The following is a 13410-nucleotide window of genomic DNA, read 5'->3' as shown; positions in this document are numbered from 1 at the left end:
CAAAATTTTGAAAAGCAGGGGATGCCTGTATCTACTGTCAAAATAGAACAAATGAAAAGGAAACAGGCAAACAACAAAATGACAGATAAATAAGGGGGAAGAAGAAATGGAAAAACAGAACAGCTTAAATACCACCATCGATGCCTTGTTGAAATAAGAGATGCACAGGTAGTTCTCACTTTGCATGGTTCCAATATGCGTGAATATCAGTTACACCGTTTAGTTTATAACACCAGTCCCTTGGTGATACAGTTCAAATTTCAGTTGCCATGGTGCATTAACTGTAGGTAATTATATAGCGTGCAAACTTTTTTCTTAGCTCTTCCGACCATAGTCACTAAGTCATAATAGGTGTGCATAATGATCAGTGACCAATCACAGCACTTCTTTCAAAGTCTAACTGACTGTCAGTTCATGCACAAACAACAAAGTATGTAGTTGTGTCACCTTGTCTCCCACTGATACTCCCATGTGACATTTTCTAGAATGGTTAATGAGAATGGAATTGGTCAAGAAAGACAAAAGTCCCACAAAGGAATGCAAAAAGATAATGCAGACAGTGAAATTGAAAGATGTGGAAATGGTGATAGCAAAGCAAGAGAGGAAATTGACTGCTTGAACCATATAGCAAAAGTCAAATGAATACAAAAATAAGGTAAAGCTGCTTCAACAAGTTTTAGTTTAACTGGAACCAGGAATGGAAAGTTGCTTATGTTTGAAGACAGTAATTAAAAATATAAACTACTTTGGTTAGCCTTCATGTCAACCTGTTGGATTCTGATTTCACATTAAAAGAAAATGATAGGGGCTCCCCGGTGGCCCAGCAGGTTGAGCACAGCGCTGTGAAGCTGTCTGCAGCCTCCTCAGCACTGGTTCGATTCATGGCCGGCCAGGGAAAATCCCACATGGCGAGGCAGCCCTCTCCTGTCTCACCTGCTGCTCCCCTCAGCAGTGCTTTCTGTCTCTCTGCCTGTTCTGCTCCCCATTCTGTCTCTGGTGAATCCTCTCACCCTCCCGCGACTCTGGCCTGTACCCCAGCTCTTGTATAAATAAAAACTAAATCTTTAAAAAAAAATAAAAATGTGATCTCCCATATATATGTTTATTTAAAAAAAGAAAATGATAATGATAGGGAATAAAAGAAGAAACTTTTATTTCCAGTAAAGCCGTTTCATAGTTCAAATGTAAACAGGAAGCGATTCTTGTTAATTTTGTGATGTCCCTAGAGCAGAAAATATGTACAATGGAATTTGCATCTATATTTTAAGAATTGGTTAAAACAAGAGACTATGGTGATTGGTAAATATTTTATGTAGATAAAAGTGTGTGTGGGCCTCCCCCGGTGGCACAGCTGTTGAGCACTGGGTTGTGAAGCTGCCCGCAGCCTCTGCAGTGCCGGTTTGATCCCCGGCCACAGGCGAGGGTCCCACATGGTGCGCAGACCTCTCCTGCCGCCCGCTGCTCCCCTCAGCAGTGTACTTTGTCAGTCTGCCTGTTCTGCTCCCCGCTCTGGCTCTGGTGAATTCTCTCACCCTCCCACGCTTCTGACTGTACCCAGTGCTAATAAATAAATCTTAAAAAAAAAAAAAAAAGTTTGTGTGATGAAAAGGATAAAGATGTCAAGAGGAAGTCATACCAGCAAAATGATTTACATCAAAAGACTCTTGGAGATATTTTATGACACTAAAAAGCACATAGGATAAAATGGTTAGAAGTTGATCCACACTTAGGAAGAAAGCATGATAATTCACCAAGACAAGAAAAAATATGCCCATTAGTACTGTAAGTCACCATGAGAAAGAGACAAGCACCATTGCCAGAGTTTTCAATGTTTTCAATTACAATGTAAAGTATTATAGTACGTCTTATCTCCCTACACATTTATAACTGATACTTCAAGTATTTTGGAAAAATTGCTGATGTTCACAAAACAATTGTTATTCTTCTCATCATTAAGATTGCTTTTCATATTTTTAATTTGCATGACCATTTTTATAATCCTGCACCACCATGTAAAGACCAACTACACCTACGAAATAAGGGCAGACAGCTATACGAAAGAAATACACAGTACATAAGTAAGGCTCTTGGAAAACTCAGTAGAAGGGCTGGGAGATAAAGCTGACAAAATATTTTTGAAAGTTGAATACAAAGTCAAAAAAATGGGGGCCTCCCCGGTGGCGCAGCGGTTGAGCGCTGGGCTGCGAAGCTGCCCACAGCCTCTGCAGCGCCGGTTTGATTCCCGGCCACCAGGCGAGGGTCCCACATGGCGCGCAGACCTCTCCTGCCGCCCGCTGCTCCCCTCAGCAGTGTACTTCGTCAGTCTGCCTGCTCTGCTCTCTGCTCTGACTCTGGTGAATTCTCACCCTCCTGCACTTCTGACTGCACCCAGTGCTTGTATAAATAAATAAATAAATAAATAAATAAATAAATAAATAAATAAATAAATAAATAAATAAATCTTAAAAATCACCTCTGAAATACTCGTATGATACAATAGAGCTCTTCACAAAACATGTTATAGTCTCCTCAATCCTCAAACTGTAGTTCTCTCATGTAACTCTTTTAAAATCTTGGATAAGAGTGAGAGTTGTTCTGGAATATCTTTCTGGTAGTATAATTTGGGTAAAATTGCAGATTATATAAGGTAATAAAAATCCCCAGTCTCCAAGCCTTTTGCTATTGAGCTTCTGCTTAATTCCTACAATCATCTTTGGTTTCAGCGGTAAAAATTTTAAATTCTACTTGGAATCCTCCAATGAATATAAGACTGTGCTTGTTGGCATTCACTTCTGATCACAGTAATTTCAGTCACTTGCATAAGAGGCACTTCAGAAAAAATAACTCACTTCAAATCACTTTTTGAACATGCAGGCACCACTGTTCAAAACTCCTAAATGAAGAAAAAAGTGAGACAATAAAACAGCATTCAAGAAGAATAAATATTCCAATATATTTTTTGAAAAATATTTATAATTAAAAATAAAACTCGGGCCTCCTTGGTGGCACAGCGGGTTGAGCGCAGCGCTATGAAGCTGTCTGCAGCCTCTGCAATGCAGGTTTGATCCCTGGCCAGCCAGAGAGCAACCCACATGGCGCAGCAGACCTCTCCTGACTTGCCCGTTGCTCCCCTCAGCAGGGTGTTTCAGTCAGTCCACCTGTTCTGTTCCCCACTCTATCTCTGGTGAATCCTCTTACCCGCTGCATCTCTGGCCTGTATCCCAGCTCTTGTATGCATAAGTAAATAAATCTTTTAAAAAAAAAATTAAATAAAATAAAATAAATAAAAATAAAAATAAAACTCACTTAGGAATGTGGGAGAGCTTTTAAAATATCCTAACTGTGGCCTCCCCAGTGGCACAGCGGGTTGAGTACAGTGCTGTGAAGCTGTCCACAGCCTCTGCAGTGTGGGTTTGATTCCCGGTTGGCCAGAGAGATACCCACATGGAGCAGCAGACCTCTCCTGTCTCACCCACTGTTCCCCTCAGCAGTGATTTTGGTTGTGTGCTTGCTCTGTTCCCTACTCTGTCTCTGCTGAATTCTCTCACTCTCCTGCACCTCTGTACTATATCCCAGTTCTTGTATAAATAAATAAATCTTTAAAAAATATATATCCTAACTACTTGATTAAATAGTTATAAATTTTATCTCTTAATTTTAAACAAATAAGGCAAAGTTAATAGAAAAAAATAAATATCCATTTGATGCTTATTGAGTAATTCTGAGAAGATCAAAGATGCTTGATCCAATTATAGAGATCTACAAAGATTTGAATAACACAGAAAATAACTTTGTTATTGTGGTTAGGAAATAAAATTCCCTTACCGTTTACCTTTATCTTCAGAATATAATCTATAAGGTTCATTTATTACACAAAATTTCCACACCTGATGTTTCTATTCAATCATTCATTCATTAATGTATTAATCAGATATTGACTATGTCCTTCCTACTGGTAGTCAAGTTTTTTGTGGAACAATGGATTTCAAGGTACAGAAAGGGAAACTGGAGGGCTAAGTACTAGGAAAAAGAGACTGATTTATCAGATAGTATAAAGCCATTTTGTTCACCCTGCACACTCTACTTTTTACAACATACTGAATAACAGATCCCAGTAAAGACCTTGCAGGACTGTCCCTTTGAATATACCTCTTTCTGTGCCTATATAATCCATTGAAGCAGAATTTTTTTTGTAAATCTAATTAGCTTTAATTTGAGTTTGCCAAGAGTTGTTACAGTCTTTTCACTTGATGCGAATCTTTGCTTTTAGAAAGTAATTGAATAATAAAGTCACTTCTTCAGTTGTATGGAAGTGAGACAGTTAACTTAAAATGGCAGGCTGCCTATTTAACTATTGAATTTGTATACTTCGAACAGAAACATTACTCCAATGTAAAGGAATCGCTAAATTTTTGAAATATGTTAACTGTTCCTATTCCAAAAACTGGGAAACAAAAATATACTTTTGATAATTAATCAAGACCAATGGTACAAAAGGCAACACCGTTCCTCCTCAGCACACATTATCCTGTTTACAGTAGTTTAATTCTTCTGAGTTTGTCGCTGCTTTTGTCTGCTCACTTCAAAGCCATATTCAGCTTCGGGTCTCAGGCACAATGCAATGGGCTGGTGTCTGCTTACTAGAGCTGAAATGCTTTGTTTTAGTTTTGCCTTAACAGCTAACTTATTGGTCTAGATTTACCACCTTGACCTACTTCATTCATTTATTTCCATGAAAACAAAAACTTCTGATGCTCATTCACATGAAAGGCCTCCATGAGACCAGTGTCCAGATAAAAACAATTATTCTGATAAATTGCTCTATTTATATTAGCAGAGGAAATAAAATACTGATATCTCTATAAGTAAGTCTGGGGAACACAGAGGTTTCTTCTTTAAAACACGTTTTAAAGGGCCACATGAATCCTGATAAAAATAAATCATCCCTCAATCAAATTTCCTATTGTCTTCATCTCCTTCAGACACATTTAAATAATGCCTGTTGTTGATACTTGGCCCAAACTAAAGCACAGGAAGACTGGAAAACAGAAGAAATTGAGCTGAATGCATTTTATTCAAAGCATATCCTTCCTTCTTCTACTTTGGTTCGAGAATAAGAGGGTAGAGGAAGCTTAAGGACGGCAAAGCACAATGTGAAGTGTCTGGAGAAAAATAAGGAAAACTCAGCAGCATATACCTTCTAAAATAAAACTGGTAAAGATCACAAAATTCAATAAAACTGTTATTAAGGGTCAACATTTCCTTTATTAACCACAACTTCTCTTTCTATCATTTTCCCCAGGAAAATGAACTCCATGATTTGAAGACACTGGGTACCAAATGAGTTCTATGTATTAGATAAAAATTCATCTCACTTTATCTTTAATAGATCACATATGAATATAATGAACCAATAAAGCATAAATCAGCATAAGTTAACTAGAGACAACTTAGTTAATGTTTCCAGACAAAAGCTAGAACTTCAAAATTTTGTGTCAGCTTTTATTGCTTCATCACAGTGTTAGCGTGCCAGGTAGGTAGCCAGGGCCCTCCACAAACTTGCACACCCTAAAGGAATCTGGATATCCATGCACATAAAGGCAGAAAATAGTTCCAAATATTTCAACTAGCACTGACTCATTTTGGTCCTATGTACCTTGAAAATCCATATCTAGGGCCTCCCTTATGGCAAGCACCACATTATGAAGCAATCCTCAGCCTCTGCAGCATGAGTTCGATCCCCTGCCAGCCAGGGAGCAACCCACATGGCACAGCAGACCTCTCCTGTCTCTCCCACTGCTCCCCTCAGCAGTGGACTTCAGTCAGTCTGCCTGTTCTGTTCCCTACTCTGTCTCTGGTAAATCCTCTCATCCCCCGCATCTCTGGCCTGTACCCCAGCTCTTGCATGCATAAATAATTGAATCTTTTAAAAAAAGAAAAGAAAATGCATATCTAATGCCTAAGACATTTCTGGCAATATTAATAAACAAACAGTGAGCAAGTTACTCATGGCCCTTAAAAACTTAACTTTTAAGGTGACACTGGACTGAAAGTGAATGAAAGGAACAACTGGCTTTTTTAAAAAATTAAAAACACAGAATTTCAAATCATGTTTAGACGCTCAAAAGAAAAAAGAAAAAAAAAATCTGCATGGAGAAAGCAATTGCTGCCATCTATTCTAGAAAAAAAATTGAACATAATTACTAATTGCTTTCTACTGGACAAGTCAATCACTCCTTTGATTCATTTTATATATATATATATATATAAATTTTACAATTCATTTCTGCTGACATAGGGAGGCATGTGGCTTTGGCACTTATGTCATTTTCTGAGCTCTCATTAGGTGGCAGGATGAAGTCAGGTCTCAAACTCTTTAGGGCTCTGGGGACGGGAGAGAATGCATGGGGGCAGCAAGAGAACCATTTCTTCTACTCTGACATAATACTCAAAGAAGACTTGTTAAGTTTAATTGAGCTGAAATGAGTTGAATTGAATAGAATTGTATTCTATCTAAATGAATCAATTGCAAGTCCAACTGTTGATGTTTACACTAAATTTATTTTTTCAGTAAAAGTTCTTAAAACTTAACCATGGCTAATCATATTTATCTGCAATTTCTTTCTTGGAACAGTTAACATTTTCTAAGAAGGGGAGCCCTCAATATCTTAATTATGCAATATTTATCATCATTCTAGTCTATGATATTTAGTCATAAACACAAGTAAAATAGTATTTCTTGCTGTACTTCTTATTAGCATCTGATTATAGAACTAGGCTCTTAAGATCTCTGGAGAGCAGGGACCATATCTGTTTTGTTCACCCTTCCTTCTTACATTGACTTAGTGCTTGGCATATTGCAGCTGCTTAATAGCTATTTGATAAATGGATTAATTACTGAATGACTGTAACTGGACAAATTAGCTAGTCAGAACTGTGTAGTTGTCATGGCATCTGAAGGAAAAGCAGACACAGGGAAGTAGGTTTGCTGTTTGTGCCCAGTAAGTTGCTGTACCAATTGCTTCTATATTGGTTTCTGCTTTAGGTTTCTAGAACTAGTTGATTTCTTTGAAATGTTCTGTTCATTGTTGGTATTGATGTTTACAGCAGGCAGAAACTGATTTGACAATGTGCCAAGGTGTTAGGGCATCAGATTTGTGTATTGGGGAAAATGGAATGGAACTGGATTTGTTTAGTCTCGCCAATGCACAAAGATTTTAGCTTTTAAAGTAAGATATTACATACCATTTTACAAAAGAATAAGCTGAAATCCAAAGAAACTAAAGAGCATGTCCAAAATTACCTGGAAGGACTGATGTGTAAATAATAAAGCTATTCCATATATCACCAGCAATTGCTTTGCTTTGTTGATGCCCAAGCCATTGCTGATTGTGTAGATTTGGATGTGACCTCGAACATCACTAGAGTACAAACAAAAACAGGGATGCCAAAAGCCCTTATTTCTTTCTAATATTCACTTGATTTTGAATTAGAAATCTACATATAATCCAAGACCTCCTTTATATTAACTTTATATTATCCCATAAGGCATTTATCTCCTCTGAAATTCAGTTTATTTCTACATAAATATGGGAATAACTGTACCTACTTTATCAGATTATTCTGAGGTTTAAATGAAAAAAAATCTTTGTGAAAGGTGACACATGACCTAGTATTCATGAAACATTATTAAAATCAATTGGCTGTGAATTGTACATATTCTCCCAGTACTCAGCATTTGATCCATATTTTTCAAACATCACCCTTGGAATGCACTGTCTAACTCTTTTTCAATATCAAAACAGTTGGGATCTATAAAGTTAACTTTATCTTCTTCACTGTCTCCCACGTGCCCTTTTACAACTGAGCCTCAGTTGTTTACAGAAGGAACTACTTAACAACAACCACTTCATTGGTTTCTGACCCTTGCAAATCCCACTTCCGCTTTTTCCAATGCTGCCTCCTGGGATTCATGGCTTAAACTACTTGCATTTGAAATCCTGGTCTCAAGTTCTGGTTAAAGGAACCAGTTAAAACTGGAATATCTTCGTAGACCACCTCTTCTTGTCTCTCAGTAGGTTCAAGCTTCTGATACACGTGCCTAAAATAATTGCTTTGCAAAAAATTCAATTGTAACTGGAAGTACATGAATTTAATTGGCATTGGGTATATTGTACCTTGATGCTCTTTTTTTTTTAAGATTTATTTATTTATTTATTTATACAAGCACTGGGCACAGTCAGAAGCACGGGAGGGTGAGAGAATTCACCAGAGCCACAGCAGAGAGCAGAACAGGCAGACGGACGAAATACACTGCTGAGGGGAGCAGCGGGGGGCAGGAGAGGTCTGAGTGCCATGTGGGACCCTCCCCCAATGGCCGGGGATTGAACCAGTGCTGCAGAGGCTGCAGACAGCTTCTCACCCCAGCGCTCAAACGCTGCGCCACCAGGGAGGCCCTGTACCTTTATGCTCTTCTATCAAGAACTCAGGTTATCAGAATATTGGCAAAATAAGTTTAACATCTATTAGAAAAGGCAAAATAAACTGTTAGGGTTTTTAAAACTAAGTCAAAAATTAACCACAAAATTAAGTATCCATAAGTAGAAAAATAAACAGTTCTAGAGTTAGACATTCCTGGGTTCCATTCTATTTCTGGTTCTACCACTTATATTATGAATGATTTTGCAGCCCTGGTATGATGGAAAATACAAGTTTGTCAAGAAACCATAAATTCAGCATGAAGTCTGAGTGCTAGTGTGTCAATGACTAACTGGTGGCCTAGGAGTCTAGCATGGTGCCTGATACTTAGTAGCTGCTTAGTTCTAATTGGTTGGGGCCAAGACTTAGCTACGGTAACAAAGAAAGTCCCCAAACAGTGACATTAACATTATGTTCACTTCTCACTCATAACAGCATTTAGGTGCACAACACAGCCTTATGTAGAACAAGTTTCCTTCCATCTTGTTCTGGAAACTGGAAGTCTGAGATCAGGGTGCCAGCATGCTAAAACACTGTGAGAGTTCTCCTCTGGTGATAAGGGCCACCAACTCTCTGTTCCTTCACTTGGTATAGAGAGGACATCCTCTCCTATTTGGCTGGAGCTACGTCAAAGGCACCCATGTAAACCAGTATGGGCGCAGGCATAGAGGGGCACATTCCCAGTGTTCTAAGGCAAATCCAATTTCCATTCCAGTTTCATAGATGAAACAAACACAACATTCTGCTATCTTCAAGGAAGGCTCAGCAATAAGAGCCCATAAGACAGTCATGAAGCAAGACATGGCATAATTTTTAAGAAAGAATAGGGTACAAATTCTTCATGTATGACTACATATATCCCCCTCAAACCCATCCTTCAGTCCCCCAAATATTGGCATGGACTCCCCTTACCATTCGTAGGACAAGTCCACCTGTTCTCCAAGGGCTCTCCGCCAAGTCCCATCTGAACTTGAGCCAACTCTAGGTTCTCTAGGTAATAAGCAGTCTTTTTGATCTGGTCCAGAAGTAGCTGCTCATTGTCCAATGACCTATAAACCAGAAGGCCAGCTCTCTGCACCCCCTCTCCATCCACACACCCACACAGTGGTGGAGCAGGCACAATACACCTGCAACAAAGACTTCAGTTTAAAGGGACGAATCAAATGCAAATTCACGGGTGGTCCTCAACTGGCCAAGCATCACATGGATTCTCTGCCCTGCCCATCAGTGCATCCTTGCTCAGTTCACCCTGCCACACTTGGCTCTGTTTCTGTTAGAGCAGCCCCTGATCATCACTGGTTGTGCTTTTAGGGGAGGGTTTTCTTTGTTCACTGTTGGATGTTAATACGGGAAGTGGTGATGGAGCACTGATTTGCTTAGTGTTCAAACAGTCACAGACCTTTGTAAGTCAGCTGTGTGATTTCAAGAACTTAGATTCTTGGTAACATTATTTCTTCTAATCAGCCCTAGGTTCCAACCATCATACATAAAACCCTTTTCTGCACATAGTTCTTAGATCCACCTTATTTCCCAGCCTAAGGAATGTATCCATCTGTCTCTTGTTTCTTTATTTTAAAGGCACATATTTTGAAGACATCAAAAGTTTTCACATAAAGGTAACAACACTCCTAATCAGATCTTTTTCTGCTTTGGCTTAATGGTAGGTCTTTAGAAAGGCTCTGAGAAGCAGCGGTTAGGTGTCTGTTGCTGTGCGCATGAGAGGCACAGGAGGTGTCTTCAGCCCCATCTGTTCTATTTCATCTCTGCTTTTAAACTTGCCAATTCTTAATTGTTTCCTTTCCAATAACACCTTGCTAAATGCAGTAGGGATTTGCCAATGCAAATTAAAATTTTGGTACTTGGGCTACAGATTTGGTAGGTATCTGTGGTTTGCCTTTCAAATTATCTCAGGGGGCAATTTTATCATATATTTTACCAGAATATAACAAGGGTCTCTCTAGACTTCTAACCTGATATTGACATGTCCTCACCTGCCACAATATCTCACATATTTTAGGTTCTGTTATGTTACCCAATTTCCAGGAGCCAGTTTCTATTTTGGTTATAGAGAAGTTAAGCTGCTCACAGATAAAAAGTAGCATGGTACATTGAATTAAAACAGGGCTACCGTGTAATTCATTCTGACAGTGAAAAGGAATCCATTTGTAATTATGGCAACTAATTATGACCACAGGCATATGGCAGTGCTGCCCTAAGCACATGGGGACTATGCTCATCCTATTTAAATAGCTATAAGTTTAAAGTTCATCTCCGTCTCTTGGGAAAGTCCTGGGGTAAGTGGTCTGGGTGGGCAGCAAGACTGTTCTCCCTGCGGGGTTTCAGGGAACGAGGTTTCTTCCATCTTTCTTCCATCTTCTTTTGTTGTTCTCATTGGCTCAATACACCTCAGAGTTTTCGCTGAAGAGAAAGAGAAATATTTAAGGCACACAGCTGGAGAGGTAAACATTGACTCATCCTCATTTTATTGGTGAAGACGTAGTCACATGGCTACACCTATACACAAGGGAAATTTGGAAATGTAGTTTCTGATTAAGCAGTTATGGACTCAACCACAGGCTGGTGCTTTGAAAAAATGGGAGATTTGGGTAGATTTACAGCAATGTCCACCAAAATAACAGTCTTTCTTAGAGGGAATTATTGCCTCAATTATCATTTAAGGGTAAAACTCCCATACTATAGTTTGGAAGTATCTTGGGCCTGAGTGTTAACAAACTTATTGAGTTATTGTCTTCCACAAGACTTATTTTTCATATTCATGTTTAATTTTGAATATTTTGGTATATGATTCTATCAAGAATATATGTTCATATATCTTATATATGACATATATTACATATGATAAATATAAAATCTTTGATATAAGCAGATTTCTCCATTTCTACGGGGTTGTTAGCATTACTCTAAATTGTTAACTAACAAAATCTTTATTATTACATTAATAAGAGGGTCTCCCTTTGCCAACCAGAGAAATTCCTTTTTCTTCCTTATCCTTCCCTTTCTCCTAATACCCTCAACATAATTTTGTATTTCTCTTTATAGTGCATAAGACTTGTGGGACATTTTTAAAAAGAATAAACATCTAAGTTGCCATTGCTGTCTTTCATTGTTTTCAAAAAAAATTACTGAAATAATCTACACTAACCATTCATTTGTTTTTATCCCATTTTAGTGAGACAATGACCTTGTCTTGTGGTAGGCTCTAGTCCTCAGTGCCCAGTGGGGCTAATAGCTGCTCTTCCCTTTCCTGGAAATGAAAGTTTTCCACTACTTTTTATTATTCACATAATTAACTTTGGGGCTTGGGGATTTACTAATTGGAGTCTTGATAGTCTCTCCTACTGTTAGAGAGACTTAGAGGCAGTTTTCATGGGAAAAGGATGACTGACATTTTCACCATCTTCTGAGGGTGCTTAATTTCAGTCCTCTCACTGAGGCAACAGCATGTTTATAGCACTATATAAGTTCCAGGTGTGCCGATTATAGTTTGACAGCTGGATGGGCTGCATCATGATCACCACTGAAAGTCTCTGCTCCATCCATCACCATGCAATAGACTCCCTTGACACCCTCCCCTCTGGTAACTGCACACGGCTCTCTGTATCTAAGAGTGCTTTGTAATGCTTCAACATCCCCAACTTCATTTCTACTATAAAGAACAGAAAAAGTATAGAAAAACCCCGCTGACTCCTGAAATCTTCTCGTGAGTGGTAGAGTAAATGCAGAGTCATCGTGGCCATAAGACGCTCTTTCTCAAGTCCTTTAGTTTCTCTGGGGCATGTTATTCAGCTTTGAAGTCAGTTAACTCTTCCAGCAAGCCAGTGTAACATTCGGAAGAGGTCACTGCAGCAGTAGCCTGAATGAGTCCTTGTATTTCATAAAAGTTAGGAGTTTCACAAGTAGAAAGCAACTGTGAGTCTCACGTACTGGCATGCGGAGAGAAATAAAATCACTTTGCATATAAACTACCTAAAGGCAGAAATATTCATTTATTAATGCATTGTACAAACATGAATTTATTAAATTACTAAGTGTGAAATGAACAATTAATGAATAAAGGTTGAAAGATTGCCATGGAAGATACATTTCAGTTATGGTAAAGGTGATACTAAGAGTACCTTCTGATCCAGCTGTTTTATTTCCATGAAATATTATCAGAAATACGATGGTGCTTTATTTTTCTTTTTGGAGTCCCCTACTACAGTATATAAAAATAAAACCTTTCATGGGAATTAAAATGAAAGAGTCCTTTCAGAGTTCCAAAAATATTACCCAAACTCTGCCAAGATTAATATGGTCAAAGTTTCCATGAAAAGCATAATTTCATGGGAGTTATGTCTGCTCTGATGTGTACCAAAAAGTACCTACTTAGTACTCCTTTCTGATATGCATGGCAAGGAAAGATTAATCCGGTTTATCACACTATTTATATCACCACTGATGTTGTTACCGCAGTTTTTGTCCTTATTAGAAGGTTAAAAATTTTTCTCTTGTTCATATTAAACACAATGATAGTTTGCATTTTATAAGTCTTTATTAGTTATATATTTATCTAGTACTTCCACATCTCTGAGGTAAGCTTGGAGGGTATGATTATTATCTCTTTTTCAATTTTTAATAATAAAATAGAGAGCTTCAGTGATTTAAGTCAAATCATATCATATAAATGGTGAACTAAAATTCAGGTCAAAACTTTTTTTCTATCTACTGAAATATCTTTAGAATATATAACCATTTTGATAAAACTGAATAATATGAACCATTGGGTTGAATTTAGCACAGAGTAAGAGATCTCCATTTTTTCTAATGTTATGCCTTAATTTTCAGAACTGCACTGGCCACTTCCAATGATAAAGAAAATAAAGCTCTTGGAAAACAAGGTCAAATCTAGACTTGGAGACTCTGGGTCTGCCC

Source organism: Talpa occidentalis, unplaced genomic scaffold (assembly GCF_014898055.3).
Source record: "Talpa occidentalis isolate TD23 unplaced genomic scaffold, MPIMG_talOcc4v2.1 talOcc4.4, whole genome shotgun sequence".
Taxonomy (NCBI): Eukaryota; Metazoa; Chordata; class Mammalia; order Eulipotyphla; family Talpidae; genus Talpa; species Talpa occidentalis.
The sequence above is the reverse complement of the archived record's forward strand: the minus strand, read 5'-3'. Positions refer to the sequence as shown.